The sequence below is a fragment of the Haemaphysalis longicornis genome, unplaced genomic scaffold (genome assembly GCF_048455015.1).
Source record: "Haemaphysalis longicornis isolate Haplotype H1 unplaced genomic scaffold, Haemaphysalis longicornis Haplotype H1 scaffold_12, whole genome shotgun sequence".
Taxonomy (NCBI): domain Eukaryota; kingdom Metazoa; phylum Arthropoda; class Arachnida; order Ixodida; family Ixodidae; genus Haemaphysalis; species Haemaphysalis longicornis.
This window is the reverse complement of record NW_027526225.1, coordinates 41207665-41234543: the sequence shown is the minus strand read 5'-3', so window position 1 is coordinate 41234543 and position 26879 is coordinate 41207665. Positions and strand designations below refer to the sequence as shown.

Sequence of the window (26879 nt, the reverse complement as noted above, 5' to 3'; positions counted from 1 at the left end):
GCTTCACTTTCTGGGGTATTTATATTTACCACAACTGTATCTGACGCTCGAGGGTGGTAGCCAGCGCCACCCAGACTACACGGGGAGAAGGGGACCTTCTTTTCAACCCCCGGGGCGTGACTCAAACGTCTACAGCCTGTCATGAGCGGCTCAACTGGCGGGGAACCCTCTTATGCTACCTTGGCATCAAGGCTGCCAGAACCGAGGCCCTCGCTAAGCTTTCGCACGATAACAAGGTTTGGAAATGAGGGGCTCGTTAGGAAAATACAGAAAGAAATGCCGGCAGTCTACAAGGCCAAAGAAGGCATAGGGGAATGGTTAGGCAATTTTTTACCGTTAGTGACGTTACATTATTATTTTTTTTTATTAATACGTGAGAAAGAAAGAAAGAAAAACACGCGCCCAGAGTGGGGACCAAACCCACGCCTTTCGATTAGATCTCGAATGCCTTACCAATTCGGCTATCTGGGCGACTGTGTTCCGCTTCACTTTCTGGGGTATTTATATTTACCACAACTGTATCTGACGCTCGAGGGTGGTAGCCAGCGCCACCCAGACTACACGGGGAGAAGGGGACCTTCTTTTCAACCCCCGGGGCGTGACTCAAACGTCTACAGCCTGTCATGAGCGGCTCAACTGGCGGGGAACCCTCTTATGCTACCTTGGCATCAAGGCTGCCAGAACCGAGGCCCTCGCTAAGCTTTCGCACGATAACAAGGTTTGGAAATGAGGGGCTCGTTAGGAAAATACAGAAAGAAATGCCGGCAGTCTACAAGGCCAAAGAAGGCATAGGGGAATGGTTAGGCAATTTTTTACCGTTAGTGACGTTACATTATTTTAATTTTTTTTTTATTAATACGTGAGAAAGAAAGAAAGAAAAACACGCGCCCAGAGTGGGGACCGAACCCACGCCTTTCGATTAGATCTCGAATGCCTTACCAATTCGGCTATCTGGGCGACTGTGTTCCGCTTCACTTTCTGGGGTATTTATATTTACCACAACTGTATCTGACGCTCGAGGGTGGTAGCCAGCGCCACCCAGACTACACGGGGAGAAGGGGACCTTCTTTTCAACCCCCGGGGCGTGACTCAAACGTCTACAGCCTGTCATGAGCGGCTCAACTGGCGGGGAACCCTCTTATGCTACCTTGGCATCAAGGCTGCCAGAACCGAGGCCCTCGCTAAGCTTTCGCACGATAACAAGGTTTGGAAATGAGGGGCTCGTTAGGAAAATACAGAAAGAAATGCCGGCAGTCTACAAGGCCAAAGAAGGCATAGGGGAATGGTTAGGCAATTTTTTACCGTTAGTGACGTTACATTATTATTTTTTTTTATTAATACGTGAGAAAGAAAGAAAGAAAAACACGCGCCCAGAGTGGGGACCGAACCCACGCCTTTCAATTAGATCTCGAATGCCTTACCAATTCGGCTATCTGGGCGACTGTGTTCCGCTTCACTTTCTGGGGTATTTATATTTACCACAACTGTATCTGACGCTCGAGGGTGGTAGCCAGCGCCACCCAGACTACACGGGGAGAAGGGGACCTTCTTTTCAACCCCCGGGGCGTGACTCAAACGTCTACAGCCTGTCATGAGCGGCTCAACTGGCGGGGAACCCTCTTATGCTACCTTGGCATCAAGGCTGCCAGAACCGAGGCCCTCGCTAAGCTTTCGCACGATAACAAGGTTTGGAAATGAGGGGCTCGTTAGGAAAATACAGAAAGAAATGCCGGCAGTCTACAAGGCCAAAGAAGGCATAGGGGAATGGTTAGGCAATTTTTTACCGTTAGTGACGTTACATTATTATTTTTTTTTATTAATACGTGAGAAAGAAAGAAAGAAAAACACGCGCCCAGAGTGGGGACCGAACCCACGCCTTTCAATTAGATCTCGAATGCCTTACCAATTCGGCTATCTGGGCGACTGTGTTCCGCTTCACTTTCTGGGGTATTTATATTTACCACAACTGTATCTGACGCTCGAGGGTGGTAGCCAGCGCCACCCAGACTACACGGGGAGAAGGGGACCTTCTTTTCAACCCCCGGGGCGTGACTCAAACGTCTACAGCCTGTCATGAGCGGCTCAACTGGCGGGGAACCCTCTTATGCTACCTTGGCATCAAGGCTGCCAGAACCGAGGCCCTCGCTAAGCTTTCGCACGATAACAAGGTTTGGAAATGAGGGGCTCGTTAGGAAAATACAGAAAGAAATGCCGGCAGTCTACAAGGCCAAAGAAGGCATAGGGGAATGGTTAGGCAATTTTTTACCGTTAGTGACGTTACATTATTATTTTTTTTATTAATACGTGAGAAAGAAAGAAAGAAAAACACGCGCCCAGAGTGGGGACCGAACCCACGCCTTTCGATTAGATCTCGAATGCCTTACCAATTCGGCTATCTGGGCGACTGTGTTCCGCTTCACTTTCTGGGGTATTTATATTTACCACAACTGTATCTGACGCTCGAGGGTGGTAGCCAGCGCCACAGAGACTACACGGGGAGAAGGGGACCTTCTTTTCAACCCCCGGTGCGTGACTCAAACGTCTACAGCCTGTCATGAGCGGCTCAACTGGCGGGGAACCCTCTTATGCTACCTTGGCATCAAGGCTGCCAGAACCGAGGCCCTCGCTAAGCTTTCGCACGATAACAAGGTTTGGAAATGAGGGGCTCGTTAGGAAAATACAGAAAGAAATGCCGGCAGTCTACAAGGCCAAAGAAGGCATAGGGGAATGGTTAGGCAATTTTTTACCGTTAGTGACGTTACATTATTATTTTTTTTATTAATACGTGAGAAAGAAAGAAAGAAAAACACGCGCCCAGAGTGGGGACCGAACCCACGCCTTTCGATTAGATCTCGAATGCATTACCAATTCGGCTATCTGGGCGACTGTGTTCCGCTTCACTTTCTGGGGTATTTATATTTACCACAACTGTATCTGACGCTCGAGGGTGGTAGCCAGCGCCACCCAGACTACACGGGGAGAAGGGGACCTTCTTTTCAACCCCCGGGGCGTGACTCAAACGTCTACAGCCTGTCATGAGCGGCTCAACTGGCGGGGAACCCTCTTATGCTACCTTGGCATCAAGGCTGCCAGAACCGAGGCCCTCGCTAAGCTTTCGCACGATAACAAGGTTTGGAAATGAGGGGCTCGTTAGGAAAATACAGAAAGAAATGCCGGCAGTCTACAAGGCCAAAGAAGGCATAGGGGAATGGTTAGGCAATTTTTTACCGTTAGTGACGTTACATTATTATTTTTTTTTATTAATACGTGAGAAAGAAAGAAAGAAAAACACGCGCCCAGAGTGGGGACCGAACCCACGCCTTTCGATTAGATCTCGAATGCCTTACCAATTCGGCTATCTGGGCGACTGTGTTCCGCTTCACTTTCTGGGGTATTTATATTTACCACAACTGTATCTGACGCTCGAGGGTGGTAGCCAGCGCCACCCAGACTACACGGGGAGAAGGGGACCTTCTTTTCAACCCCCGGGGCGTGACTCAAACGTCTACAGCCTGTCATGAGCGGCTCAACTGGCGGGGAACCCTCTTATGCTACCTTGGCATCAAGGCTGCCAGAACCGAGGCCCTCGCTAAGCTTTCGCACGATAACAAGGTTTGGAAATGAGGGGCTCGTTAGGAAAATACAGAAAGAAATGCCGGCAGTCTACAAGGCCAAAGAAGGCATAGGGGAATGGTTAGGCAATTTTTTACCGTTAGTGACGTTACATTATTATTTTTTTTTATTAATACGTGAGAAAGAAAGAAAGAAAAACACGCGCCCAGAGTGGGGACCGAACCCACGCCTTTCGATTGGATCTCGAATGCCTTACCAATTCGGCTATCTGGGCGACTGTGTTCCGCTTCACTTTCTGGGGTATTTATATTTACCACAACTGTATCTGACGCTCGAGGGTGGTAGCCAGCGCCACCCAGACTACACGGGGAGAAGGGGACCTTCTTTTCAGCCCCCGGGGCGTGACTCAAACGTCTACAGCCTGTCATGAGCGGCTCAACTGGCGGGGAACCCTCTTATGCTACCTTGGCATCAAGGCTGCCAGAACCGAGGCCCTCGCTAAGCTTTCGCACGATAACAAGGTTTGGAAATGAGGGGCTCGTTAGGAAAATACAGAAAGAAATGCCGGCAGTCTACAAGGCCAAAGAAGGCATAGGGGAATGGTTAGGCAATTTTTTACCGTTAGTGACGTTACATTATTATTTTTTTTTATTAATACGTGAGAAAGAAAGAAAGAAAAACACGCGCCCAGAGTGGGGACCGAACCCACGCCTTTCGATTAGATCTCGAATGCCTTACCAATTCGGCTATCTGGGCGACTGTGTTCCGCTTCACTTTCTGGGGTATTTATATTTACCACAACTGTATCTGACGCTCGAGGGTGGTAGCCAGCGCCACCCAGACTACACGGGGAGAAGGGGACCTTCTTTTCAACCCCCGGGGCGTGACTCAAACGTCTACAGCCTGTCATCAGCGGCTCAACTGGCGGGGAACCCTCTTATGCTACCTTGGCATCAAGGCTGCCAGAACCGAGGCCCTCGCTAAGCTTTCGCACGATAACAAGGTTTGGAAATGAGGGGCTCGTTAGGAAAATACAGAAAGAAATGCCGGCAGTCTACAAGGCCAAAGAAGGCATAGGGGAATGGTTAGGCAATTTTTTACCGTTAGTGACGTTACATTATTATTATTTTTTTATTAATACGTGAGAAAGAAAGAAAGAAAAACACGCGCCCAGAGTGGGGACCGAACCCACGCCTTTCGATTAGATCTCGAATGCCTTACCAATTCGGCTATCTGGGCGACTGTGTTCCGCTTCACTTTCTGGGGTATTTATATTTACCACAACTGTATCTGACGCTCGAGGGTGGTAGCCAGCGCCACCCAGACTACACGGGGAGAAGGGGACCTTCTTTTCAACCCCCGGGGCGTGACTCAAACGTCTACAGCCTGTCATGAGCGGCTCAACTGGCGGGGAACCCTCTTATGCTACCTTGGCATCAAGGCTGCCAGAACCGAGGCCCTCGCTAAGCTTTCGCACGATAACAAGGTTTGGAAATGAGGGGCTCGTTAGGAAAATATAGAAAGAAATGCCGGCAGTCTACAAGGCCAAAGAAGGCATAGGGGAATGGTTAGGCAATTTTTTACCGTTAGTGACGTTACATTATTATTTTTTTTTATTAATACGTGAGAAAGAAAGAAAGAAAAACACGCGCCCAGAGTGGGGACCGAACCCACGCCTTTCGATTAGATCTCGAATGCCTTACCAATTCGGCTATCTGGGCGACTGTGTTCCGCTTCACTTTCTGGGGTATTTATATTTACCACAACTGTATCTGACGCTCGAGGGTGGTAGCCAGCGCCACCCAGACTACACGGGGAGAAGGGGACCTTCTTTTCAACCCCCGGGGCGTGACTCAAACGTCTACAGCCTGTCATGAGCGGCTCAACTGGCGGGGAACCCTCTTATGCTACCTTGGCATCAAGGCTGCCAGAACCGAGGCCCTCGCTAAGCTTTCGCACGATAACAAGGTTTGGAAATGAGGGGCTCGTTAGGAAAATACAGAAAGAAATGCCGGCAGTCTACAAGGCCAAAGAAGGCATAGGGGAATGGTTAGGCAATTTTTTACCGTTAGTGACGTTACATTATTATTTTTTTTTATTAATACGTGAGAAAGAAAGAAAGAAAAACACGCGCCCAGAGTGGGGACCAAACCCACGCCTTTCGATTAGATCTCGAATGCCTTACCAATTCGGCTATCTGGGCGACTGTGTTCCGCTTCACTTTCTGGGGTATTTATATTTACCACAACTGTATCTGACGCTCGAGGGTGGTAGCCAGCGCCACCCAGACTACACGGGGAGAAGGGGACCTTCTTTTCAACCCCCGGGGCGTGACTCAAACGTCTACAGCCTGTCATGAGCGGCTCAACTGGCGGGGAACCCTCTTATGCTACCTTGGCATCAAGGCTGCCAGAACCGAGGCCCTCGCTAAGCTTTCGCACGATAACAAGGTTTGGAAATGAGGGGCTCGTTAGGAAAATACAGAAAGAAATGCCGGCAGTCTACAAGGCCAAAGAAGGCATAGGGGAATGGTTAGGCAATTTTTTACCGTTAGTGACGTTACATTATTATTTTTTTTATTAATACGTGAGAAAGAAAGAAAGAAAAACACGCACCCAGAGTGGGGACCGAACCCACGCCTTTCGATTAGATCTCGAATGCCTTACCAATTCGGCTATCTGGGCGACTGTGTTCCGCTTCACTTTCTGGGGTATTTATATTTACCACAACTGTATCTGACGCTCGAGGGTGGTAGCCAGCGCCACCCAGACTACACGGGGAGAAGGGGACCTTCTTTTCAACCCCCGGGGCGTGACTCAAACGTCTACAGCCTGTCATGAGCGGTTTAACTGGCGGGGAACCCTCTTATGCTACCTTGGCATCAAGGCTGCCAGAACCGAGGCCCTCGCTAAGCTTTCGCACGATAACAAGGTTTGGAAATGAGGGGCTCGTTAGGAAAATACAGAAAGAAATGCCGGCAGTCTACAAGGCCAAAGAAGGCATAGGGGAATGGTTAGGCAATTTTTTACCGTTAGTGACGTTACATTATTATTTTTTTTTATTAATACGTGAGAAAGAAAGAAAGAAAAACACGCGCCCAGAGTGGGGACCGAACCCACGCCTTTCGATTAGATCTCGAATGCCTTACCAATTCGGCTATCTGGGCGACTGTGTTCCGCTTCACTTTCTGGGGTATTTATATTTACCACAACTGTATCTGACGCTCGAGGGTGGTAGCCAGCGCCACCCAGACTACACGGGGAGAAGGGGACCTTCTTTTCAACCCCCGGGGCGTGACTCAAACGTCTACAGCCTGTCATGAGCGGCTCAACTGGCGGGGAACCCTCTTATGCTACCTTGGCTTCAAGGCTGCCAGAACCGAGGCCCTCGCTAAGCTTTCGCACGATAACAAGGTTTGGAAATGAGGGGCTCGTTAGGAAAATACAGAAAGAAATGCCGGCAGTCTACAAGGCCAAAGAAGGCATAGGGGAATGGTTAGGCAATTTTTTACCGTTAGTGACGTTACATTATTATTTTTTTTTATTAATACGTGAGAAAGAAAGAAAGAAAAACACGCGCCCAGAGTGGGGACCGAACCCACGCCTTTCGATTAGATCTCGAATGCCTTACCAATTCGGCTATCTGGGCGACTGTGTTCCGCTTCACTTTCTGGGGTATTTATATTTACCACAACTGTATCTGACGCTCGAGGGTGGTAGCCAGCGCCACCCAGACTACACGGGGAGAAGGGGACCTTCTTTTCAACCCCCGGGGCGTGACTCAAACGTCTACAGCCTGTCATGAGCGGCTCAACTGGCGGGGAACCCTCTTATGCTACCTTGGCATCAAGGCTGCCAGAACCGAGGCCCTCGCTAAGCTTTCGCACGATAACAAGGTTTGGAAATGAGGGGCTCGTTAGGAAAATACAGAAAGAAATGCCGGCAGTCTACAAGGCCAAAGAAGGCATAGGGGAATGGTTAGGCAATTTTTTACCGTTAGTGACGTTACATTATTATTTTTTTTTTATTAATACGTGAGAAAGAAAGAAAGAAAAACACGCGCCCAGAGTGGGGACCGAACCCACGCCTTTCGATTAGATCTCGAATGCCTTACCAATTCGGCTATCTGGGCGACTGTGTTCCGCTTCACTTTCTGGGGTATTTATATTTACCACAACTGTATCTGACGCTCGAGGGTGGTAGCCAGCGCCACCCAGACTACACGGGGAGAAGGGGACCGTCTTTTCAACCCCCGGGGCGTGACTCAAACGTCTACAGCCTGTCATGAGCGGCTCAACTGGCGGGGAACCCTCTTATGCTACCTTGGCATCAAGGCTGCCAGAACCGAGGCCCTCGCTAAGCTTTCGCACGATAACAAGGTTTGGAAATGAGGGGCTCGTTAGGAAAATACAGAAAGAAATGCCGGCAGTCTACAAGGCCAAAGAAGGCATAGGGGAATGGTTAGGCAATTTTTTACCGTTAGTGACGTTACATTATTATTTTTTTTTATTAATACGTGAGAAAGAAAGAAAGAAAAACACGCGCCCAGAGTGGGGACCGAACCCACGCCTTTCGATTAGATCTCGAATGCCTTACCAATTCGGCTATCTGGGCGACTGTGTTCCGCTTCACTTTCTGGGGTATTTATATTTACCACAACTGTATCTGACGCTCGAGGGTGGTAGCCAGCGCCACCCAGACTACACGGGGAGAAGGGGACCTTCTTTTCAACCCCCGGGGCGTGACTCAAACGTCTACAGCCTGTCATGAGCGGCTCAACTGGCGGGGAACCCTCTTATGCTACCTTGGCATCAAGGCTGCCAGAACCGAGGCCCTCGCTAAGCTTTCGCACGATAACAAGGTTTGGAAATGAGGGGCTCGTTAGGAAAATACAGAAAGAAATGCCGGCAGTCTACAAGGCCAAAGAAGGCATAGGGGAATGGTTAGGCAATTTTTTACCGTTAGTGACGTTACATTATTATTTTTTTTTATTAATACGTGAGAAAGAAAGAAAGAAAAACACGCGCCCAGAGTGGGGACCGAACCCACGCCTTTCGATTAGATCTCGAATGCCTTACCAATTCGGCTATCTGGGCGACTGTGTTCCGCTTCACTTTCTGGGGTATTTATATTTACCACAACTGTATCTGACGCTCGAGGGTGGTAGCCAGCGCCACCCAGACTACACGGGGAGAAGGGGACCTTCTTTTCAACCCCCGGGGCGTGACTCAAACGTCTACAGCCTGTCATGAGCGGCTCAACTGGCGGGGAACCCTCTTATGCTACCTTGGCATCAAGGCTGCCAGAACCGAGGCCCTCGCTAAGCTTTCGCACGATAACAAGGTTTGGAAATGAGGGGCTCGTTAGGAAAATACAGAAAGAAATGCCGGCAGTCTACAAGGCCAAAGAAGGCATAGGGGAATGGTTAGGCAATTTTTTACCGTTAGTGACGTTACATTATTATTTTTTTTTATTAATACGTGAGAAAGAAAGAAAGAAAAACACGCGCCCAGAGTGGGGACCGAACCCACGCCTTTCGATTAGATCTCGAATGCCTTACCGATTCGGCTATCTGGGCGACTGTGTTCCGCTTCACTTTCTGGGGTATTTATATTTACCACAACTGTATCTGACGCTCGAGGGTGGTAGCCAGCGCCACCCAGACTACACGGGGAGAAGGGGACCTTCTTTTCAACCCCCGGGGCGTGACTCAAACGTCTACAGCCTGTCATGAGCGGCTCAACTGGCGGGGAACCCTCTTATGCTACCTTGGCATCAAGGCTGCCAGAACCGAGGCCCTCGCTAAGCTTTCGCACGATAACAAGGTTTGGAAATGAGGGGCTCGTTAGGAAAATACAGAAAGAAATGCCGGCAGTCTACAAGGCCAAAGAAGGCATAGGGGAATGGTTAGGCAATTTTTTACCGTTAGTGACGTTACATTATTATTTTTTTTTTATTAATACGTGAGAAAGAAAGAAAGAAAAACACGCGCCCAGAGTGGGGACCGAACCCACGCCTTTCGATTAGATCTCGAATGCCTTACCAATTCGGCTATCTGGGCGACTGTGTTCCGCTTCACTTTCTGGGGTATTTATATTTACCACAACTGTATCTGACGCTCGAGGGTGGTAGCCAGCGCCACCCAGACTACACGGGGAGAAGGGGACCTTCTTTTCAACCCCCGGGGCGTGACTCAAACGTCTACAGCCTGTCATGAGCGGCTCAACTGGCGGGGAACCCTCTTATGCTACCTTGGCATCAAGGCTGCCAGAACCGAGGCCCTCGCTAAGCTTTCGCACGATAACAAGGTTTGGAAATGAGGGGCTCGTTAGGAAAATACAGAAAGAAATGCCGGCAGTCTACAAGGCCAAAGAAGGCATAGGGGAATGGTTAGGCAATTTTTTACCGTTAGTGACGTTACATTATTATTTTTTTTATTAATACGTGAGAAAGAAAGAAAGAAAAACACGCGCCCAGAGTGGGGACCGAACCCACGCCTTTCGATTAGATCTCGAAAGCCTTACCAATTCGGCTATCTGGGCGACTGTGTTCCGCTTCACTTTCTGGGGTATTTATATTTACCACAACTGTATCTGACGCTCGAGGGTGGTAGCCAGCGCCACCCAGACTACACGGGGAGAAGGGGACCTTCTTTTCAACCCCCGGGGCGTGACTCAAACGTCTACAGCCTGTCATGAGCGGCTCAACTGGCGGGGAACCCTCTTATGCTACCTTGGCATCAAGGCTGCCAGAACCGAGGCCCTCGCTAAGCTTTCGCACGATAACAAGGTTTGGAAATGAGGGGCTCGTTAGGAAAATACAGAAAGAAATGCCGGCAGTCTACAAGGCCAAAGAAGGCATAGGGGAATGGTTAGGCAATTTTTTACCGTTAGTGACGTTACATTATTATTTTTTTTATTAATACGTGAGAAAGAAAGAAAGAAAAACACGCGCCCAGAGTGGGGACCGAACCCACGCCTTTCGATTAGATCTCGAATGCCTTACCAATTCGGCTATCTGGGCGACTGTGTTCCGCTTCACTTTCTGGGGTATTTATATTTACCACAACTGTATCTGACGCTCGAGGGTGGTAGCCAGCGCCACCCAGACTACACGGGGAGAAGGGGACCGTCTTTTCAACCCCCGGGGCGTGACTCAAACGTCTACAGCCTGTCATGAGCGGCTCAACTGGCGGGGAACCCTCTTATTCTACCTTGGCATCAAGGCTGCCAGAACCGAGGCCCTCGCTAAGCTTTCGCACGATAACAAGGTTTGGAAATGAGGGGCTCGTTAGGAAAATACAGAAAGAAATGCCGGCAGTCTACAAGGCCAAAGAAGGCATAGGGGAATGGTTAGGCAATTTTTTACCGTTAGTGACGTTACATTATTATTTTTTTTTATTAATACGTGAGAAAGAAAGAAAGAAAAACACGCGCCCAGAGTGGGGACCGAACCCACGCCTTTCGATTAGATCTCGAATGCCTTACCAATTCGGCTATCTGGGCGACTGTGTTCCGCTTCACTTTCTGGGGTATTTATATTTACCACAACTGTATCTGACGCTCGAGGGTGGTAGCCAGCGCCACCCAGACTACACGGGGAGAAGGGGACCTTCTTTTCAACCCCCGGGGCGTGACTCAAACGTCTACAGCCTGTCATGAGCGGCTCAACTGGCGGGGAACCCTCTTATGCTACCTTGGCATCAAGGCTGCCAGAACCGAGGCCCTCGCTAAGCTTTCGCACGATAACAAGGTTTGGAAATGAGGGGCTCGTTAGGAAAATACAGAAAGAAATGCCGGCAGTCTACAAGGCCAAAGAAGGCATAGGGGAATGGTTAGGCAATTTTTTACCGTTAGTGACGTTACATTATTATTTTTTTTTATTAATACGTGAGAAAGAAAGAAAGAAAAACACGCGCCCAGAGTGGGGACCGAACCCACGCCTTTCGATTAGATCTCGAATGCCTTACCGATTCGGCTATCTGGGCGACTGTGTTCCGCTTCACTTTCTGGGGTATTTATATTTACCACAACTGTATCTGACGCTCGAGGGTGGTAGCCAGCGCCACCCAGACTACACGGGGAGAAGGGGACCTTCTTTTCAACCCCCGGGGCGTGACTCAAACGTCTACAGCCTGTCATGAGCGGCTCAACTGGCGGGGAACCCTCTTATGCTACCTTGGCATCAAGGCTGCCAGAACCGAGGCCCTCGCTAAGCTTTCGCACGATAACAAGGTTTGGAAATGAGGGGCTCGTAAGGAAAATACAGAAAGAAATGCCGGCAGTCTACAAGGCCAAAGAAGGCATAGGGGAATGGTTAGGCAATTTTTTACCGTTAGTGACGTTACATTATTATTTTTTTTTTATTAATACGTGAGAAAGAAAGAAAGAAAAACACGCGCCCAGAGTGGGGACCGAACCCACGCCTTTCGATTAGATCTCGAATGCCTTACCAATTCGGCTATCTGGGCGACTGTGTTCCGCTTCACTTTCTGGGGTATTTATATTTACCACAACTGTATCTGACGCTCGAGGGTGGTAGCCAGCGCCACCCAGACTACACGGGGAGAAGGGGACCTTCTTTTCAACCCCCGGGGCGTGACTCAAACGTCTACAGCCTGTCATGAGCGGCTCAACTGGCGGGGAACCCTCTTATGCTACCTTGGCATCAAGGCTGCCAGAACCGAGGCCCTCGCTAAGCTTTCGCACGATAACAAGGTTTGGAAATGAGGGGCTCGTTAGGAAAATACAGAAAGAAATGCCGGCAGTCTACAAGGCCAAAGAAGGCATAGGGGAATGGTTAGGCAATTTTTTACCGTTAGTGACGTTACATTATTATTTTTTTTATTAATACGTGAGAAAGAAAGAAAGAAAAACACGCGCCCAGAGTGGGGACCGAACCCACGCCTTTCGATTAGATCTCGAATGCCTTACCAATTCGGCTATCTGGGCGACTGTGTTCCGCTTCACTTTCTGGGGTATTTATATTTACCACAACTGTATCTGACGCTCGAGGGTGGTAGCCAGCGCCACCCAGACTACACGGGGAGAAGGGGACCTTCTTTTCAACCCCCGGGGCGTGACTCAAACGTCTACAGCCTGTCATGAGCGGCTCAACTGGCGGGGAACCCTCTTATGCTACCTTGGCATCAAGGCTGCCAGAACCGAGGCCCTCGCTAAGCTTTCGCACGATAACAAGGTTTGGAAATGAGGGGCTCGTTAGGAAAATACAGAAAGAAATGCCGGCAGTCTACAAGGCCAAAGAAGGCATAGGGGAATGGTTAGGCAATTTTTTACCGTTAGTGACGTTACATTATTATTTTTTTATTAATACGTGAGAAAGAAAGAAAGAAAAACACGCGCCCAGAGTGGGGACCGAACCCACGCCTTTCGATTAGATCTCGAATGCCTTACCAATTCGGCTATCTGGGCGACTGTGTTCCGCTTCACTTTCTGGGGTATTTATATTTACCACAACTGTATCTGACGCTCGAGGGTGGTAGCCAGCGCCACCCAGACTACACGGGGAGAAGGGGACCGTCTTTTCAACCCCCGGGGCGTGACTCAAACGTCTACAGCCTGTCATGAGCGGCTCAACTGGCGGGGAACCCTCTTATTCTACCTTGGCATCAAGGCTGCCAGAACCGAGGCCCTCGCTAAGCTTTCGCACGATAACAAGGTTTGGAAATGAGGGGCTCGTTAGGAAAATACAGAAAGAAATGCCGGCAGTCTACAAGGCCAAAGAAGGCATAGGGGAATGGTTAGGCAATTTTTTACCGTTAGTGACGTTACATTATTATTTTTTTTTATTAATACGTGAGAAAGAAAGAAAGAAAAACACGCGCCCAGAGTGGGGACCGAACCCACGCCTTTCGATTAGATCTCGAATGCCTTACCAATTCGGCTATCTGGGCGACTGTGTTCCGCTTCACTTTCTGGGGTATTTATATTTACCACAACTGTATCTGACGCTCGAGGGTGGTAGCCAGCGCCACCCAGACTACACGGGGAGAAGGGGACCTTCTTTTCAACCCCCGGGGCGTGACTCAAACGTCTACAGCCTGTCATGAGCGGCTCAACTGGCGGGGAACCCTCTTATGCTACCTTGGCATCAAGGCTGCCAGAACCGAGGCCCTCGCTAAGCTTTCGCACGATAACAAGGTTTGGAAATGAGGGGCTCATTAGGAAAATACAGAAAGAAATGCCGGCAGTCTACAAGGCCAAAGAAGGCATAGGGGAATGGTTAGGCAATTTTTTACCGTTAGTGACGTTACATTATTATTTTTTTTTTATTAATACGTGAGAAAGAAAGAAAGAAAAACACGCGCCCAGAGTGGGGACCGAACCCACGCCTTTCGATTAGATCTCGAATGCCTTACCAATTCGGCTATCTGGGCGACTGTGTTCCGCTTCACTTTCTGGGGTATTTATATTTACCACAACTGTATCTGACGCTCGAGGGTGGTAGCCAGCGCAACCCAGACTACACGGGGAGAAGGGGACCTTCTTTTCAACCCCCGGGGCGTGACTCAAACGTCTACAGCCTGTCATGAGCGGCTCAACTGGCGGGGAACCCTCTTATGCTACCTTGGCATCAAGGCTGCCAGAACCGAGGCCCTCGCTAAGCTTTCGCACGATAACAAGGTTTGGAAATGAGGGGCTCGTTAGGAAAATACAGAAAGAAATGCCGGCAGTCTACAAGGCCAAAGAAGGCATAGGGGAATGGTTAGGCAATTTTTTACCGTTAGTGACGTTACATTATTTTAATTTTTTTTTTATTAATACGTGAGAAAGAAAGAAAGAAAAACACGCGCCCAGAGTGGGGACCGAACCCACGCCTTTCGATTAGATCTCGAATGCCTTACCAATTCGGCTATCTGGGCGACTGTGTTCCGCTTCACTTTCTGGGGTATTTATATTTACCACAACTGTATCTGACGCTCGAGGGTGGTAGCCAGCGCCACCCAGACTACACGGGGAGAAGGGGACCTTCTTTTCAACCCCCGGGGCGTGACTCAAACGTCTACAGCCTGTCATGAGCGGCTCAACTGGCGGGGAACCCTCTTATGCTACCTTGGCATCAAGGCTGCCAGAACCGAGGCCCTCGCTAAGCTTTCGCACGATAACAAGGTTTGGAAATGAGGGGCTCGTTAGGAAAATACAGAAAGAAATGCCGGCAGTCTACAAGGCCAAAGAAGGCATAGGGGAATGGTTAGGCAATTTTTTACCGTTAGTGACGTTACATTATTATTTTTTTTTATTAATACGTGAGAAAGAAAGAAAGAAAAACACGCGCCCAGAGTGGGGACCGAACCCACGCCTTTCGATTAGATCTCGAATGCCTTACCAATTCGGCTATCTGGGCGACTGTGTTCCGCTTCACTTTCTGGGGTATTTATATTTACCACAACTGTATCTGACGCTCGAGGGTGGTAGCCAGCGCCACCCAGACTACACGGGGAGAAGGGGACCGTCTTTTCAACCCCCGGGGCGTGACTCAAACGTCTACAGCCTGTCATGAGCGGCTCAACTGGCGGGGAACCCTCTTATGCTACCTTGGCATCAAGGCTGCCAGAACCGAGGCCCTCGCTAAGCTTTCGCACGATAACAAGGTTTGGAAATGAGGGGCTCGTTAGGAAAATACAGAAAGAAATGCCGGCAGTCTACAAGGCCAAAGAAGGCATAGGGGAATGGTTAGGCAATTTTTTACCGTTAGTGAAGTTACATTATTATTTTTTTTTATTAATACGTGAGAAAGAAAGAAAGAAAAACACGCGCCCAGAGTGGGGACCGAACCCACGCCTTTCGATTAGATCTCGAATGCCTTACCAATTCGGCTATCTGGGCGACTGTGTTCCGCTTCACTTTCTGGGGTATTTATATTTACCACAACTGTATCTGACGCTCGAGGGTGGTAGCCAGCGCCACCCAGACTACACGGGGAGAAGGGGACCTTCTTTTCAACCCCCGGGGCGTGACTCAAACGTCTACAGCCTGTCATGAGCGGCTCAACTGGCGGGGAACCCTCTTATGCTACCTTGGCATCAAGGCTGCCAGAACCGAGGCCCTCGCTAAGCTTTCGCACGATAACAAGGTTTGGAAATGAGGGGCTCATTAGGAAAATACAGAAAGAAATGCCGGCAGTCTACAAGGCCAAAGAAGGCATAGGGGAATGGTTAGGCAATTTTTTACCGTTAGTGACGTTACATTATTATTTTTTTTTTATTAATACGTGAGAAAGAAAGAAAGAAAAACACGCGCCCAGAGTGGGGACCGAACCCACGCCTTTCGATTAGATCTCGAATGCCTTACCAATTCGGCTACCTGGGCGACTGTGTTCCGCTTCACTTTCTGGGGTATTTATATTTACCACAACTGTATCTGACGCTCGAGGGTGGTAGCCAGCGCCACCCAGACTACACGGGGAGAAGGGGACCTTCTTTTCAACCCCCGGGGCGTGACTCAAACGTCTACAGCCTGTCATGAGCGGCTCAACTGGCGGGGAACCCTCTTATGCTACCTTGGCATCAAGGCTGCCAGAACCGAGGCCCTCGCTAAGCTTTCGCACGATAACAAGGTTTGGAAATGAGGGGCTCGTTAGGAAAATACAGAAAGAAATGCCGGCAGTCTACAAGGCCAAAGAAGGCATAGGGGAATGGTTAGGCAATTTTTTACCGTTAGTGACGTTACATTATTTTAATTTTTTTTTTATTAATACGTGAGAAAGAAAGAAAGAAAAACACGCGCCCAGAGTGGGGACCGAACCCACGCCTTTCGATTAGATCTCGAATGCCTTACCAATTCGGCTATCTGGGCGACTGTGTTCCGCTTCACTTTCTGGGGCATTTATATTTACCACAACTGTATCTGACGCTCGAGGGTGGTAGCCAGCGCCACCCAGACTACACGGGGAGAAGGGGACCTTCTTTTCAACCCCCGGGGCGTGACTCAAACGTCTACAGCCTGTCATGAGCGGCTCAACTGGCGGGGAACCCTCTTATGCTACCTTGGCATCAAGGCTGCCAGAACCGAGGCCCTCGCTAAGCTTTCGCACGATAACAAGGTTTGGAAATGAGGGGCTCGTTAGGAAAATACAGAAAGAAATGCCGGCAGTCTACAAGGCCAAAGAAGGCATAGGGGAATGGTTAGGCAATTTTTTACCGTTAGTGACGTTACATTATTATTTTTTTTTATTAATACGTGAGAAAGAAAGAAAGAAAAACACACGCCCAGAGTGGGGACCGAACCCACGCCTTTCGATTAGATCTCGAATGCCTTACCAATTCGGCTATCTGGGCGACTGTGTTCCGCTTCACTTTCTGGGGTATTTATATTTACCACAACTGTATCTGACGCTCGAGGGTGGTAGCCAGCGCCACCCAGACTACACGGGGAGAAGGGGACCTTCTTTTCAACCCCCGGGGCGTGACTCAAACGTCTACAGCCTGTCATGAGCGGCTCAACTGGCGGGGAACCCTCTTATGCTACCTTGGCATCAAGGCTGCCAGAACCGAGGCCCTCGCTAAGCTTTCGCACGATAACAAGGTTTGGAAATGAGGGGCTCGTTAGGAAAATACAGAAAGAAATGCCGGCAGTCTACAAGGCCAAAGAAGGCATAGGGGAATGGTTAGGCAATTTTTTACCGTTAGTGACGTTACATTATTATTTTTTTTATTAATACGTGAGAAAGAAAGAAAGAAAAACATGCGCCCAGAGTGGGGACCGAACCCACGCCTTTCGATTAGATCTCGAATGCCTTACCAATTCGGCTATCTGGGCGACTGTGTTCCGCTTCACTTTCTGGGGTATTTATATTTACCACAACTGTATCTGACGCTCGAGGGTGGTAGCCAGCGCCACCCAGACTACACGGGGAGAAGGGGACCTTCTTTTCAACCCCCGGGGCGTGACTCAAACGTCTACAGCCTGTCATGAGCGGCTCAACTGGCGGGGAACCCTCTTATGCTACCTTGGCATCAAGGCTGCCAGAACCGAGGCCCTCGCTAAGCTTTCGCACGATAACAAGGTTTGGAAATGAGGGGCTCGTTAGGAAAATACAGAAAGAAATGCCGGCAGTCTACAAGGCCAAAGAAGGCATAGGGGAATGGTTAGGCAATTTTTTACCGTTAGTGACGTTACATTATTATTTTTTTTATTAATACGTGAGAAAGAAAGAAAGAAAAACATGCGCCCAGAGTGGGGACCGAACCCACGCCTTTCGATTAGATCTCGAATGCCTTACCAATTCGGCTATCTGGGCGACTGTGTTCCGCTTCACTTTCTGGGGTATTTATATTTACCACAACTGTATCTGACGCTCGAGGGTGGTAGCCAGCGCCACCCAGACTACACGGGGAGAAGGGGACCTTCTTTTCAACCCCCGGGGCGTGACTCAAACGTCTACAGCCTGTCATGAGCGGCTCAACTGGCGGGGAACCCTCTTATGCTACCTTGGCATCAAGGCTGCCAGAACCGAGGCCCTCGCTAAGCTTTCGCACGATAACAAGGTTTGGAAATGAGGGGCTCGTTAGGAAAATACAGAAAGAAATGCCGGCAGTCTACAAGGCCAAAGAAGGCATAGGGGAATGGTTAGGCAATTTTTTACCGTTAGTGACGTTACATTATTATTTTTTTTTATTAATACGTGAGAAAGAAAGAAAGAAAACCACGCGCCCAGAGTGGGGACCGAACCCACGCCTTTCGATTAGATCTCGAATGCCTTACCAATTCGGCTATCTGGGCGACTGTGTTCCGCTTCACTTTCTGGGGTATTTATATTTACCACAACTGTATCTGACGCTCGAGGGTGGTAGCCAGCGCCACCCAGACTACACGGGGAGAAGGGGACCTTCTTTTCAACCCCCGGGGCGTGACTCAAACGTCTACAGCCTGTCATGAGCGGCTCAACTGGCGGGGAACCCTCTTATGCTACCTTGGCATCAAGGCTGCCAGAACCGAGGCCCTCGCTAAGCTTTCGCACGATAACAAGGTTTGGAAATGAGGGGCTCGTTAGGAAAATACAGAAAGAAATGCCGGCAGTCTACAAGGCCAAAGAAGGCATAGGGGAATGGTTAGGCAATTTTTTACCGTTAGTGACGTTACATTATTATTTTTTTTTATTAATACGTGAGAAAGAAAGAAAGAAAAACACGCGCCCAGAGTGGGGACCGAACCCACGCCTTTCGATTAGATCTCGAATGCCTTACCGATTCGGCTATCTGGGCGACTGTGTTCCGCTTCACTTTCTGGGGTATTTATATTTACCACAACTGTATCTGACGCTCGAGGGTGGTAGCCAGCGCCACCCAGACTACACGGGGAGAAGGGGACCTTCTTTTCAACCCCCGGGGCGTGACTCAAACGTCTACAGCCTGTCATGAGCGGCTCAACTGGCGGGGAACCCTCTTATGCTACCTTGGCATCAAGGCTGCCAGAACCGAGGCCCTCGCTAAGCTTTCGCACGATAACAAGGTTTGGAAATGAGGGGCTCGTTAGGAAAATACAGAAAGAAATGCCGGCAGTCTACAAGGCCAAAGAAGGCATAGGGGAATGGTTAGGCAATTTTTTACCGTTAGTGACGTTACATTATTATTTTTTTTTATTAATACGTGAGAAAGAAAGAAAGAAAAACACGCGCCCAGAGTGGGGACCGAACCCACGCCTTTCGATTAGATCTCGAATGCCTTACCAATTCGGCTATCTGGGCGACTGTGTTCCGCTTCACTTTCTGGGGTATTTATATTTACCACAACTGTATCTGACGCTCGAGGGTGGTAGCCAGCGCCACCCAGACTACACGGGGAGAAGGGGACCTTCTTTTCAACCCCCGGGGCGTGACTCAAACGTCTACAGCCTGTCATGAGCGGCTCAACTGGCGGGGAACCCTCTTATGCTACCTTGGCATCAAGGCTGCCAGAACCGAGGCCCTCGCTAAGCTTTCGCACGATAACAAGGTTTGGAAATGAGGGGCTCGTTAGGAAAATACAGAAAGAAATGCCGGCAGTCTACAAGGCCAAAGAAGGCATAGGGGAATGGTTAGGCAATTTTTTACCGTTAGTGACGTTACATTATTTTAATTTTTTTTTTATTAATACGTGAGAAAGAAAGAAAGAAAAACACGCGCCCAGAGTGGGGACCGAACCCACGCCTTTCGATTAGATCTCGAATGCCTTACCAATTCGGCTATCTGGGCGACTGTGTTCCGCTTCACTTTCTGGGGTATTTATATTTACCACAACTGTATCTGACGCTCGAGGGTGGTAGCCAGCGCCACCCAGACTACACGGGGAGAAGGGGACCTTCTTTTCAACCCCCGGGGCGTGACTCAAACGTCTACAGCCTGTCATGAGCGGCTCAACTGGCGGGGAACCCTCTTATGCTACCTTGGCATCAAGGCTGCCAGAACCGAGGCCCTCGCTAAGCTTTCGCACGATAACAAGGTTTGGAAATGAGGGGCTCGTTAGGAAAATACAGAAAGAAATGCCGGCAGTCTACAAGGCCAAAGAAGGCATAGGGGAATGCTTAGGCAATTTTTTACCGTTAGTGACGTTACATTATTATTTTTTTTATTAATACGTGAGAAAGAAAGAAAGAAAAACACGCGCCCAGAGTGGGGACCGAACCCACGCCTTTCGATTAGATCTCGAATGCCTTACCAATTCGGCTATCTGGGCGACTGTGTTCCGCTTCACTTTCTGGGGTATTTATATTTACCACAACTGTATCTGACGCAGAGGGTGGTAGCCAGCGCCACCCAGACTACACGGGGAGAAGGGGACCTTCTTTTCAACCCCCGGGGCGTGACTCAAACGTCTACAGCCTGTCATGAGCGGCTCAACTGGCGGGGAACCCTCTTATGCTACCTTGGCATCAAGGCTGCCAGAACCGAGGCCCTCGCTAAGCTTTCGCACGATAACAAGGTTTGGAAATGAGGGGCTCGTTAGGAAAATACAGAAAGAAATGCCGGCAGTCTACAAGGCCAAAGAAGGCATAGGGGAATGGTTAGGCAATTTTTTACCGTTAGTGACGTTACATTATTATTTTTTTTTTTAATACGTGAGAAAGAAAGAAAGAAAAACACGCGCCCAGAGTGGGGACCGAACCCTAGCCTTTCGATTAGATCTCGAATGCCTTACCAATTCGGTATCTGGGCGACTGTGTTCCGCTTCACTTTCTGGGGTATTTATATTTACCACAACTGTATCTGACGCTCGAGGGTGGTAGCCAGCGCCACCCAGACTACACGGGGAGAAGGGGACCTTCTTTTCAACCCCCGGGGCGTGACTCAAACGTCTACAGCCTGTCATCAGCGGCTCAACTGGCGGGGAACCCTCTTATGCTACCTTGGCATCAAGGCTGCCAGAACCGAGGCCCTCGCTAAGCTTTCGCACGATAACAAGGTTTGGAAATGAGGGGCTCGTTAGGAAAATACAGAAAGAAATGCCGGCAGTCTACAAGGCCAAAGAAGGCATAGGGGAATGGTTAGGCAATTTTTTACCGTTAGTGACGTTACATTATTATTTTTTTTTTATTATTAATACGTGAGAAAGAAAGAAAGAAAAACACGCGCCCAGAGTGGGGACCGAACCCACGCCTTTCGATTAGATCTCGAATGCCTTACCAATTCGGCTATCTGGGCGACTGTGTTCCGCTTCACTTTCTGGGGTATTTATATTTACCACAACTGTATCTGACGCTCGAGGGTGGTAGCCAGCGCCACCCAGACTACACGGGGAGAAGGGGACCTTCTTTTCAACCCCCGGGGCGTGACTCAAACGTCTACAGCCTGTCATGAGCGGCTCAACTGGCGGGGAACCCTCTTATGCTACCTTGGCATCAAGGCTGCCAGAACCGAGGCCCTCGCTAAGCTTTCGCACGATAACAAGGTTTGGAAATGAGGGGCTCGTTAGGAAAATACAGAAAGAAATGCCGGCAGTCTACAAGGCCAAAGAAGGCATAGGGGAATGGTTAGGCAATTTTTTACCGTTAGTGACGTTACATTATTATTTTTTTTTTATTAATACGTGAGAAAGAAAGAAAGAAAAACACGCGCCCAGAGTGGGGACCGAACCCACGCCTTTCGATTAGATCTCGAATGCCTTACCAATTCGGCTATCTGGGCGACTGTGTTCCGCTTCACTTTCTGGGGTATTTATATTTACCACAACTGTATCTGACGCTCGAGGGTGGTAGCCAGCGCCACCCAGACTACACGGGGAGAAGGGGACCTTCTTTTCAACCCCCGGGGCGTGACTCAAACGTCTACAGCCTGTCATGAGCGGCTCAACTGGCGGGGAACCCTCTTATGCTACCTTGGCATCAAGGCTGCCAGAACCGAGGCCCTCGCTAAGCTTTCGCACGATAACAAGGTTTGGAAATGAGGGGCTCGTTAGGAAAATACCGAAAGAAATGCCGGCAGTCTACAAGGCCAAAGAAGGCATAGGGGAATGGTTAGGCAATTTTTTACCGTTAGTGACGTTACATTATTATTTTTTTTTTATTAATACGTGAGAAAGAAAGAAAGAAAAACACGCGCCCAGAGTGGGGACCGAACCCACGCCTTTCGATTAGATCTCGAATGCCTTACCAATTCGGCTATCTGGGCGACTGTGTTCCGCTTCACTTTCTGGGGTATTTATATTTACCACAACTGTATCTGACGCTCGAGGGTGGTAGCCAGCGCCACCCAGACTACACGGGGAGAAGGGGACCTTCTTTTCAACCCCCGGGGCGTGACTCAAACGTCTACAGCCTGTCATGAGCGGCTCAACTGGTGGGGAACCCTCTTATGCTACCTTGGCATCAAGGCTGCCAGAACCGAGGCCCTCGCTAAGCTTTCGCACGATAACAAGGTTTGGAAATGAGGGGCTCGTTAGGAAAATACAGAAAGAAATGCCGGCAGTCTACAAGGCCAAAGAAGGCATAGGGGAATGGTTAGGCAATTTTTTACCGTTAGTGACGTTACATTATTATTTTTTTTTATTAATACGTGAGAAAGAAAGAAAGAAAAACACGCGCCCAGAGTGGGGACCGAACCCACGCCTTTCGATTAGATCTCGAATGCCTTACCAATTCGGCTATCTGGGCGACTGTGTTCCGCTTCACTTTCTGGGGTATTTATATTTACCACAACTGTATCTGACGCTCGAGGGTGGTAGCCAGCGCCACCCAGACTACACGGGGAGAAGGGGACCTTCTTTTCAACCCCCGGGGCGTGACTCAAAAGTCTACAGCCTGTCATGAGCGGCTCAACTGGCGGGGAACCCTCTTATGCTACCTTGGCATCAAGGCTGCCAGAACCGAGGCCCTCGCTAAGCTTTCGCACGATAACAAGGTTTGGAAATGAGGGGCTCGTTAGGAAAATACAGAAAGAAATGCCGGCAGTCTACAAGGCCAAAGAAGGCATAGGGGAATGGTTAGGCAATTTTTTACCGTTAGTGACGTTACATTATTATTTTTTTTTATTAATACGTGAGAAAGAAAGAAAGAAAAACACGCGCCCAGAGTGGGGACCGAACCCACGCCTTTCGATTAGATCTCGAATGCCTTACCAATTCGGCTATCTGGGCGACTGTGTTCCGCTTCACTTTCTGGGGTATTTATATTTACCACAACTGTATCTGACGCTCGAGGGTGGTAGCCAGCGCCACCCAGACTACACGGGGAGAAGGGGACCTTCTTTTCAACCCCCGCGGCGTGACTCAAACGTCTACAGCCTGTCATGAGCGGCTCAACTGGCGGGGAACCCTCTTATGCTACCTTGGCATCAAGGCTGCCAGAACCGAGGCCCTCGCTAAGCTTTCGCACGATAACAAGGTTTGGAAATGAGGGGCTCGTTAGGAAAATACAGAAAGAAATGCCGGCAGTCTACAAGGCCAAAGAAGGCATAGGGGAATGGTTAGGCAATTTTTTACCGTTAGTGACGTTACATTATTATTTTTTTTTATTAATACGTGAGAAAGAAAGAAAGAAAAACACGCGCCCAGAGTGGGGACCGAACCCACGCCTTTCGATTAGATCTCGAATGCCTTACCAATTCGGCTATCTGGGCGACTGTGTTCCGCTTCACTTTCTGGGGTATTTATATTTACCACAACTGTATCTGACGCTCGAGGGTGGTAGCCAGCGCCACCCAGACTACACGGGGAGAAGGGGACCTTCTTTTCAACCCCCGGGGCGTGACTCAAACGTCTCAACACGAAAAGAAGGTCCCCTTCTCCCCGTGTAGTCTGGGTGGCGCTGGCTACCACCCTCGAGCGTCAGATACAGTTGTGGTAAATATAAATACCCCAGAAAGTGAAGCGGAACACAGTCGCCCAGATAGCCGAATTGGTAAGGCATTCGAGATCTAATCGAAAGGCGTGGGTTCGGTCCCCACTCTGGGCGCGTGTTTTTCTTTCTTTCTTTCTCACGTATTAATAAAAAAAATAATAATGTAACGTCACTAACGGTAAAAAATTGCCTAAGCATTCCCCTATGCCTTCTTTGGCCTTGTAGACTGCCGGCATTTCTTTCTGTATTTTCCTAACGAGCCCCTCATTTCCAAACCTTGTTATCGTGCGAAAGCTTAGCGAGGGCCTCGGTTCTGGCAGCCTTGATGCCAAGGTAGCATAAGAGGGTTCCCCGCCAGTTGAGCCGCTCATGACAGGCTGTAGACGTTTGAGTCACGCCCCGGGGGTTGAAAAGAAGGTCCCCTTCTCCCCGTGTAGTCTGGGTGGCGCTGGCTACCACCCTCGAGCGTCAGATACAGTTGTGGTAAATATAAATACCCCAGAAAGTGAAGCGGAACACAGTCGCCCAGATAGCCGAATTGGTAAGGCATTCGAGATCTAATCGAAAGGCGTGGGTTCGGTCCCCACTCTGGGCGCGTGTTTTTCTTTCTTTCTTTCTCACGTATTAATAAAAAAAAATAATAATGTAACGTCAGTAACGGTAAAAAATTGCCTAAGCATTCCCCTATGCCTTCTTTGGCCTTGTAGACTGCCGGCATTTCTTTCTGTATTTTCCTAACGAGCCCCTCATTTCCAAACCTTGTTATCGTGCGAAAGCTTAGCGAGGGCCTCGGTTCTGGCAGCCTTGATGCCAAGGTAGCATAAGAGGGTTCCCCGCCAGTTGAGCCGCTCATGACAGGCTGTAGACGTTTGAGTCACGCCCCGGGGGTTGAAAAGAAGGTCCCCTTCTCCCCGTGTAGTCTGGGTGGCGCTGGCTACCACCCTCGAGCGTCAGATACAGTTGTGGTAAATATAAATACCCCAGAAAGTGAAGCGGAACACAGTCGCCCAGATAGCCGAATTGGTAAGGCATTCGAGATCTAATCGAAAGGCGAGGGTTCGGTCCCCACTCTGGGCGCGTGTTTTTCTTTCTGTCTTTCTCACGTATTAATAAAAAAAAAATAATAATAATGTAAAGTCACTAACGGTAAAAAATTGCCTAACCATTCCCCTATGCCTTCTTTGGCCTTGTAGACTGCCGGCATTTCTTTCTGTATATATATATATATATATATATATATATATTTATATATATATATATATATATATATATATATATATATATATATATATATATATATATATATATATATATGTATATATAAAGTATAAGTAAAGAGTTGGATACACACAAGAACAATAACAAGCAAGGTTGTTTTACGTACCGGCAAAGGAACTTGCCTTCATCAGAGTACAGTTACATGATTTTGCTGTCAACATTTTAAACAAATTTCTTATGTAGCTTTGCAGAAAACTGTGAGAAGGAGCGGAAGACGTTTCAGAAATGGAGAGTATACATGCAGTCGGGCTCTGCCTATGTAACAATAAAAAAAATAAAAAAAAAGAGAGAGAGAGGGAGAGAGAGAGAAAGGGGTCGTATTAACAAAGCAGCTCTCAAGGTTGCACCTGGACGGGGCAACGTACGCGGTGTGGGCTGCAAGTTCATTCTGACCGTACGGAAAACTGGATAATCGCTGTTTCAAAAGGAAGGTAAGCAGTTGGCGGGGAGACTGGTTGGGGCGGAAGCGAAGATGGGTGTGCCCCCCGCGGATAGAGAGATTATATACAGCGCACAAAAGAGCATTGCACATGAGCTAGAAACTGAACAGGATATAGTGAAGTTCTATAAATCACAAAGAGTTAAACATTTCTAAGTGGTGGTTGGAACGCGGTTTCCTTCCCGAGGACAAATGGCATTGTTGAGCCGCATTAGGCTAATAAAGCTGCTGTATTTGGAGAGTTTCTTCGAATTCTGATGGGAAACTCAAGGGTAGGATTAATGAACATTGTTATAGAAATAATCAGGCCGCCATTTTTAATCAAGGGTATCATTCGATTAAAATTGAAGGTATCGAGGGTATCCCTCGAATAAAAATGGCGGCCTCATAATTTGCGGCCTTATAATACGAAACACATTCCGAAATTGGTGGCCTCATAATCCGAAACATCTTCCACTCCTTCTCACTGTTTTCTGCAAAGCTATATAAGAAATGCGACCCAACGGTTTGTGGCAGCTAAATCATGTAACTGTACTCTGATGAAGGCAAGTCCCGTTGCCGCTACGTAAGTAAACCTTGCTTGTTATTGTTCTTGCTGTGTATACGACTGTTTACTTATACTATTTCTGCGCGCTTTGTTCTACCTTTCTCTCTCTCTCTCTCTCTCTCTCTCTCTCTATATATATATATATATATATACATATATATATATATATATATATATATATTATAAGGGGGATTATAGCTGGGGACCAGCAAGACGCTTGGAAAGAGGCAGAGACCAGAGACGGGCAAGGCAGCGCAGACCGATGTCTCGGTGCGTTCTCTTAGAGCGAGCCACTCGCGATGCTGACCGTTCCTTTTCTTCTCTCACCCAGCGCCCTGCGCCTGCGATCATCATGCGGCACATAGCAGTCCTTCCTCCGCCACATACCCCGTCGGTTGCACAGTGGAGATTGGCGCACACTAAGCGCAAGGCATGTCGTCGTGTCGGAGACAACTATCTCCAGTACAATATATATATATATATACATATATATATATATACTTTGATTGCGAGAAATGCTGCCTTAGGTTACCGTAACAAATAGTAAAAAATGGGTAAAGCTTCTAACAAAACTGTTTATTGGTCGACGTTTCGGTCGGATGCCGACCTTTATCAAGACAACATTTCGTATTTCTCTGCACGTATTTATAGGCTCGTCGTCCAACGACGCCTATAAAGAGAGAGAGAGAGGAGGATTTGGGGAGAAAAGCAACAACAAACACACCCTCTCGGTGAGTTGAGGTAAAGGTTAACAAAAGAGAAATTGAGAGAGC

At 48.7% G+C, this 26879-nt stretch overlaps 1 protein-coding gene and 1 non-coding gene across 2 annotated transcripts in view; both read right to left on the bottom strand.

Annotated features, from left to right (window-relative positions):
• Positions 1–26879, bottom strand: part of LOC144161569 (glucoside xylosyltransferase 2-like) — a 196595-nt gene that overhangs the window by 19817 nt on the left and 149899 nt on the right. The window lies entirely within an intron of this gene.
• Positions 3776–3847, bottom strand: Trnag-ucc (transfer RNA glycine (anticodon UCC)). Its single transcript has one exon. It is a non-coding gene; the product is annotated as a tRNA-Gly (tRNA).